Source organism: Papaver somniferum, chromosome 3 (genome assembly GCF_003573695.1).
Source record: "Papaver somniferum cultivar HN1 chromosome 3, ASM357369v1, whole genome shotgun sequence".
NCBI classification, from domain to species: domain Eukaryota; kingdom Viridiplantae; phylum Streptophyta; class Magnoliopsida; order Ranunculales; family Papaveraceae; genus Papaver; species Papaver somniferum.
This window is the reverse complement of record NC_039360.1, coordinates 227,837,457-227,845,241: the sequence shown is the minus strand read 5'-3', so window position 1 is coordinate 227,845,241 and position 7,785 is coordinate 227,837,457. Positions and strand designations below refer to the sequence as shown.

The window sequence follows — 7,785 nt, the reverse complement described above, 5'->3', positions numbered from 1 at the left end:
CAAAAGTCCGCTTGTCGCCAGGCGTAGATATTAATCACGCCTCTTCTGGGCGGACACCAAGTTTACGCCTCTCTGGGGCGGATACCAAATTTACGCCCCTTCCATGCGTAGACCAAATTTCCGCCCTATTCATTGTCTAAAATCAGATCTGGAAAATAATATCCTTTTATGGACAGGGAAAGAACCAAATGTTCTATGCAAACGTTTAGTTATACATGGAGGAAAATGGGTGGAACACATTATAGGAAAGAGTTAGCCACAACCATATTGACGCATTAGAGAGGAAATATTTCACCCAGCTGAGATGATCATGGAAACAGACATTAAAATCACGCCTATTTGATCTTTAGTTTTATCATACGTATCTAAATTACGTTTACGTCCCACATAGGCGTAAAAAATTTTTACGCCTCATTAGCAGGCGTACAATGGTCCTTCCGCCCCATTCAGGCGTACTAGAATGCTTCCGCCCGTGTGTATGTATACGTGCTAAAGAAACGTGTTATCGCCAGGCGTAATTTTATTTTACGTGCGTTGGCACGGTGAGATGATCATCCGCCTGACAAACGGGCGTAATTTAAAAACCCGTCCCACGTGAAACGTAATTTATATTTACGCCCGTCGTCAGGCGTTAATTTAACCTACGCCTGTCTCAAACGTAATTTAAATCTCCTCCCACAAATCAAACGTAACTGAATTATCCGCCCGTCTTCAAACGTAACTAAATTATCCGCTCGATCAAATTTGGTCTTCATCCCGTAGCGTCACAGTACACAGTAAACTCAAATTTGGTCCGTTTTTTGGTCTTTGATCTTTGGGTATAGTCGTACGACTGCAGTTGCTCTAAGTCCTCTCTCTGGAATGAATTTCATTTATTTTTTTTCTTCCTTAGAAAATATATATCGAGCCAGAGAGGCGAAAAACAGAAACCTCTAACCTTCTCAGGTTCTTCCGTCGATCTCTAGATCTAACGTCATTCTCTTCCATTCTTTTATGTTTTATCTCCTCCTTTTCTTTTATTAATATCTGCTTTCCTTGTACAAAGTGAGATAGATAAAGTAGAAATTAGGGTTCCAATCTTTATTATATGATAAATCTGAATCGATGGCGATTGATGGATTTCGGAGAAATTAGGGTTTCAGTAGATAGATGGATTCGGTGAAAAGGGTATTGGTTCCTCATTATTCAAGGTATTGATAAATATAAATAGCTTTTATCTTTCTTCCAAGCCTAAAAATTCGATCTATAATTTTTTTTTTCCTGTTTTGTATCTTAATCTTCTTTTTCTTCTTTGTTTTCTGATGATTGGTGAATCAGATGTAAGAGAGGGGTGTTGTAATCGATAGATTCTGATTCTCTGAAGAACATCGGGTTAGAATTCAGATTTTTGTTGCTGATTCATGGAGAGAAAGAGATGAAGAACTGAATATTAAATAGGGATTTTATTGGTGATTGAGTTACAAAGATGGGTTCAATTGGTTTTAGGGGCTTCAACTGATTTAATTTCAACAATTGATGATGATTTAGGTTTGTAGAAAATGGATTTGTGGTGACTTATGGGAAGAAGAATTGGTAGTTTTAGGTTTGCAATTTGGTAATTGTTATATCAGGATGGAGAAGACTAATGAAGTCATGGGTTAAGTTGATTTGTAGGTGAACCTGTGAGATAATTTGGTGTTGGATTTACATAGAATTGTGTGAGTTTTGGAGACGGATTTGTGGAGGTTCGATTCAGTTCAATTTTATGCATACCTATCTTATCAGTTATCGTAAGCTTAGATTCGTTTGAATACTTAAGTTTCCTACTGCTATTAATTGCTAAGACGGTCCTTGATTTCTCGAATTGTCTGCATACATGATGCGAAGAACAAAAACATTGAAATTATGGGGAACACTCTTTACAAGGCATACCTCAAGGATTTATTTAAGTTCTTCTAGGTGAAATTCTCTTCGACAATTTTGTGTAATCCTCTTATCCTTACATGTTTTTTACAATTTTCCTGCTGAAAGATCTTATAGACTTTTATTTGTTACAGGACCAATTGTATTGATTTCCTGGTAGAATCTACATGAAAAACAAAAGCATAACTTCAGGTTGCACTGCGCTTCTTTAGTCTCGGGAGATAACCGTCGGGATGATGGTGCTGACTTCAGCTGGATTCTCTCGCGGTTTCAGTTATGTAACTTTTGCAGAGATTGAGGATGCAAAGGTAAAACATTTTGTTACTTACCACTTCTATCTGGTTTCTCAACTTGTATTGTTTGTTGTTATGGCTCATTATGTTGTTGTGCTTAATCATACATCTACGTCTAATCCTCTGATGATCATGTTTGCTTTCCTAACTTGTTTCTATGCACTTTTTGGCAACAAAATGCACTAGACAGTGAGCACTTTCTTATTAACAGAATTTCGGAAGTAAAAGTTGCCACACCAAAGGTTGTAGTGATAAAGCTACTTTAAGCTACACTCTCTCAAATTTGCTGACCACCACTACTCTCTCGAAGTTTTTTGAAGAGTTAATGCCTACTTGTTACTGTGAAAATACTAATTCGCTTATATGGTTCTTTACAGGAAGAAATGAGAGCACATTCTAAGAGAGTAACAAGGATTTTTGTGGCCAAAATCTCACAGTCTATAACAGAAATAATATTCTGTAGGTGATTTCTTCTCTAGAAATTACGTAATAATCATAACTCTCTTCTTGATGTAGTCTTTTCTGTTCGTTGTTGAGAGTTTTACAAGTCGTGGAAAAGAAATAACTAATCCAGCTGTGACATCCTTTTCAGTTATTTTGAAACCTTGCGAGATAACAGATATACATGCCCAAGGTTAGTTTTGAAATCTCCTTATCATATTTCATCACATGCCGAAAAGAACATGTGGAAGGGGATTAATGCAATTGAGGATCAGTGTTCCTATTTGTGGAGATTATTGTATCTATTACTTATTCATGATTTGCAAGATCAAGGATCAAAAGCTCATCGTGGAATTGGGTTCATTACTTATGAAACTGCAGGTTGTTATGCTACAAAAATAATTATACTCATTTTCAAAATTTAGGATACTGCAACGCATTTTAGTTATGTTGGATTTATGATTGAAGATGTGTTATTGTATTTGGCAGATTCTGTGGTCACTTTGAAGTCTAAAACTCATGAACTGGAAGGTTCAACGATAGTTATGCCAACTTAGATGAAATGGGTTCTTGGTTCTGGTGATGCAGTTTGAGCTCATATAGATGTTAAATATTGGTGATGTTATGTTACTGATGGCTGAGTTATGGTGGTTGTTTGGCTGTGAATTGCTGGGAATAGAAGAGTGAGTTGCAGCTGGGATTTCAACTAGATGAACAATGCAGGGAAGTGATTGAAGCTGCATAATGGATGTGGTGATGTTGTTGCAACTACATGAACAATGAAGGATGGTGCTCTAAATGGCAGTTGCAGTTGAAGTTGCTGGTATAATGATAGTTTTGTTTCCGTTCAATTCTAGTACTTATTTATTTGTGTGTTTTTATACCGTGGATTGATTGATAATTTGATGTTTTTGGTTTTGATTTTATAGATTTGAAGAAGAAGTGGGAGAGTAGTTCATGGGTAGGAAGCTGCTTGAGCAGCAACATCTATATGATAAGATGCTTGAATTTATAAGATGTCCCTGGTTTTGTTTGTGTTTTTGAGTTTATATAAGTTGCTCTGTCTGACCAAGATCAAAGTTGAATTGTAAGGGAAGTATGGAATTGTGAAGTTGCTGCTGTGAGATGGATGGAGGATATGAAGGATAAAGAAATGGTGGTTCTGCTGAGAAGGGTCTAGAAGCAGGCATTGCCTCGCCTACAGCTTGCTTTCTAAATTGGTGCATTCTTTTCCTTACCACTTTTTGTTTGAAGATGCAACCATTGAATGCATGTTTCTTGTTCTAGTTTCATCCATGGAATTACAGGGTTGCATCTCATTGGAAACCGAACACTGGTATGTAGTTATGAGATAATGAAATCTCCTGAAAGGTATGCAGCTAACACTTGTTTTTTTGGATAAAATAGTCTTTCATAGTATTAGTTCTGAATTTTATGTCCAAAATTTCCTTGTGACTGAGCTTGTGGGTTCTTTTTTGTATCCAGGGCGTGCCACCTTGCAAAGAGTGCTTTTAAAGAAGCTATAACAAATCTGGATACTTGAGTGAAGAATCTTATAAAGATATTACTTGGATTACGTAACTATTGAGGGATAAAGATGAAATTTCCAAGTGTAAGTGGCCTTCAGTTTTTGCACTAGGCATTCATTGCAGTCTTTCATCTCCTTATATTCTCTAATTTTGTACACATATGAAATGGAAAACTGGTAAACTTACTAGATGGAATATTGGATATGTTCGACTCTCTAGTGTAGTAAGTGATATTTTGGTAGTTATACTTGAGGTTGTTTTGATAGGTATACATGGAGAAATAACAACCCTTGTTTAGCTCATGGAACTGATAATGAAATGTGCGAAAATGTAATTAGTGAAATCAAAGAAATATTACCCTTTTTGTTTTATTGTTATGTGTAAGTTGTTGCTCCAGATGATAGGGATGACCCTAGCAAGCTAGCTTTCGTCAGGCCTCAAGATGGGCAGTTAGTAAGCTCTTTTTATGTAATCTACACAATATATTGATGATATAGAAGAGGCAGGAAACACTATAGGGAAAATATGGGATTTGTCTATTAATATCACTGGGACAAGTACATGCCATCTTATTTGAACACCACTGTCCTTCCTGTAAAGAATATTATACCTCATAAGTTTGTAAGCCAGAAATTGTGATTTTAAATTTGATGGTTTGGTATCGATTTCTCTGAGTTAATGATGTTAACATTCATTCTAGATGATGCCAACGGATTTTGAGTTTGATGTTTCATTTCATATATATTCTTAGCTTTTAGTTAGTTCGTCAGAAGCGATGTAATTCTCGTCCATGCTGATATCCAGCCTAAACTACTATACACCTCGCTTCTTGAATAAGCAGAAAAGTTACTCCCAACATCTAAGTATAAAAGTTTTTGTGTTCGTAACTTTTTTGAATGATGCTCTTTTTGATTGGAAAAGCTGGAGAACAAAGCAGTTATAAGATCCCTTAGAAGATTAAAGTTTTGTAAGTATTATGATTATTGATTGAATCCTCTACAAATAATTTATCCTGTTTTTGGCAAACTCAGTATCAAAAGACCTAGGGTTTTGATTTCAACTATGCCTGGTATTGAAACATGATGGAATTGGAATATGAAATAATGAAATATTAGCGAAATTAAGAATCTGTGCGACACCATAATTTTAGGGTCTTCTATTGAAACCTTTTTTGTGATTGTTTTGCTCTCTGTCTGTTGTTTCATGATAGGGGCAGATCTATGCTAGGACTTATTATTAGGTATACTGTGATCTTATAAGTCACAGTAAATGATAGATTTCACAAGAAAATCATTTCAATTGAGACAAATCATATCATTTCAGAAATTTCAAATATTGTCCTGTGACATTTTGGCCTGATATTTTGGTATTTTAGATGATGAACTGGATTATGGATTCCTTCATGAGATTTGGTACATTAATAGACGAATCAACTGTAATATTTAAGTGCCTTGTCCTGAGATACTTGATGTAACATATGCCTATTTCAGTAATTGTTGTTCAACTTTATTGACCAACTCTACTTTTAAGAGATTTTGTCATATATGTCTCTTAATCTAGCTTAGGACTGTTACTGTCAAGTATCAGTTATCTTTTGAACAAGAATTTCAGCGTGATATTCGATTTCGCAGTTAAGATTATGTAATTTGAAGTGTGCCAGCTTGTGTATCAATTGTCCTGCACTTTTGGCAGTTTTGTTTTCAAGAAGTATGACACTTTACAACTTGTTTTGGCCTTAGTTTCTTATGTAGGGTTTACATCACATTCAATTACCAATCTATATAGATTTTTGTTTCATTTTAGAGTCTATCATGAAATCTGGAATTTACTCGTAATTGCAGTGAGTAGGCATCTTTATTATAGGTATGCTAGAGCTTTATTTATTCATGTTGTTTTAACGAAAATTATAGAGGAGTTTTATATCTTTCTAAAGAGCTATTGGTTGTTTTGGAGCTTCTGAGACCATCTGCTAGATATACTGTGTGAAAAGGTATGTTGTTGTATCTGTGTTTGTTTTCAGCCCCTTCAGCCGAGTTTGGGCTTGCCATATGGATGAACTTTAGTTATAGTGGCAGTTCATGGATTAACGAAAATGTACAAAAGGCAGTGCGATTCCCTTAGTTATGACTACGCTGCTTCTTTGCAAACAAACTTTTGGATGAGCATAGATCATTTCAGTATGTGTCTTTTATTGAGGTTGTCTATATTCCATGTGCCGTGTCTGTTAGAAGTGTGGACAGTTCAAAACAGTGCCGGCTTTAGAATAGAAAACTGATCTGGACTTGGAGCAACAACCAAATACTACCTTAATATTTTTATACTTGTTTGCAAGACAACTAATCTTATAGTGCTATCACTCTATCAGCATTCATACTTTCAGAAAAGTGTATATTAGATTCTGAGCAATGTCTATCGTATTGGATGCAGCGGATGCTGGCGATTTTAGTGACCGTGAAAAAGGTAGATATATCCTGATCAAAGATTCAGATGACCATCCTCTAGGATTGTATGGTAAATCGCTTCCGTGTTTTGGCTGTGGGATTGGATGGTTCTTGTAAGTCTTTCTTGACCGTGAAAAAGGTAGATATACCCTGATCAAAGATTCAGATGACCATCCTCTAGGATTGTATGGTAAATCGCTTCCGTGTTTTGGCTGTGGGATTGGATGGTTCTTGTAAGTCTTTCTCTCTCATGATGTTCCTCTCATACTGTCTGTCTCTCTTATTGCATCATTATCATGATATATCTAAAAATCTACTTTTGCAGTGGATACATCATTATCGGTTTTGTCGTCTTGAAGATGCTAGAACTGCTCAGAGTTTGAATGGGAAATTCGACATTGCAGGGAGGATCATCAAGGTGGGCAACTACTTTTTTTTGACTATACTTAGGAACTTACTTACTAAATTTTTATGTATTACCTTCTAATTTGATACTTAACAATAACAAAAATTCGTACTTAGAAGAATTTTGTTATTTGATATGACTTGATTGAATGTTATATAAATTGATTGAATGTGATTTGAATTGATTGAAGAAGTTATTGTTGATTGTGGATGATGAATGCTGGATAATTGATATTTTGGCTGATTTCCGGCAGAAAATGAACTGCCGGTCAATATTGACCAGGTCAAAATTAGTCAACATTGACCAATATTGACCAGGTCAAAATTAGTCAACATTGACCAATATTGACCAGGTCAAAATTAGTCAACATTGACCAATATTGACCAGGTCAAAATTAGTCAACATTGACCAATATTGACCAGGTCAAAATTAGTCAACATTGACCAATTTTGACCAGGTCAAGATTGACTGGCAGTAATCTTTTTGCTGTTACAAAAATGTTCGTAACGGCTACAAGCTGTTACAATATGCCACGTAGTAATGGAACTAAGATGTTACAATATGCCACGTAGTAACGACTCGCCAACGTTACGACATCTCTGTTACGAATAAAATCGTACGACCGAAGCTGTTACACGTGGAAAATTCGTAACGGCTCACTGGGACGTTACAACCCAAATTCGTACCGGCCACAAAGTCGTTACGAAAATTTGTAATACCCTCTTTTGCAACAGGTGACAGCCGTTACAACCCATTTTTGTAATGGCTCTGTG

At 35.9% G+C, this 7,785-nt stretch overlaps 1 long non-coding RNA gene across 7 annotated transcripts; it reads left to right on the top strand.

Moving 5' to 3' along the window:
* Window positions 1–908: 908 nt before the first annotated feature.
* On the top strand, window positions 909–7,204 carry LOC113358852. Of its 7 annotated transcripts, none has more exons than XR_003364774.1 (10): window positions 909–1,190; window positions 1,318–1,724; window positions 1,867–1,938; window positions 2,037–2,210; window positions 2,573–2,654; window positions 2,788–3,017; window positions 3,126–3,459; window positions 3,566–4,248; window positions 6,593–6,839; window positions 6,932–7,204. It is a non-coding gene; the product is annotated as an uncharacterized LOC113358852 (long non-coding RNA). The 7 variants fall into 7 exon arrangements; XR_003364776.1 differs by having other exon boundaries at window positions 1,318–1,938; window positions 3,566–3,597; window positions 3,734–4,248; XR_003364772.1 differs by having other exon boundaries at window positions 1,318–1,938; window positions 3,566–4,007; window positions 4,122–4,248.
* The last annotated feature ends 581 nt before the right edge of the window (window positions 7,205–7,785 follow it).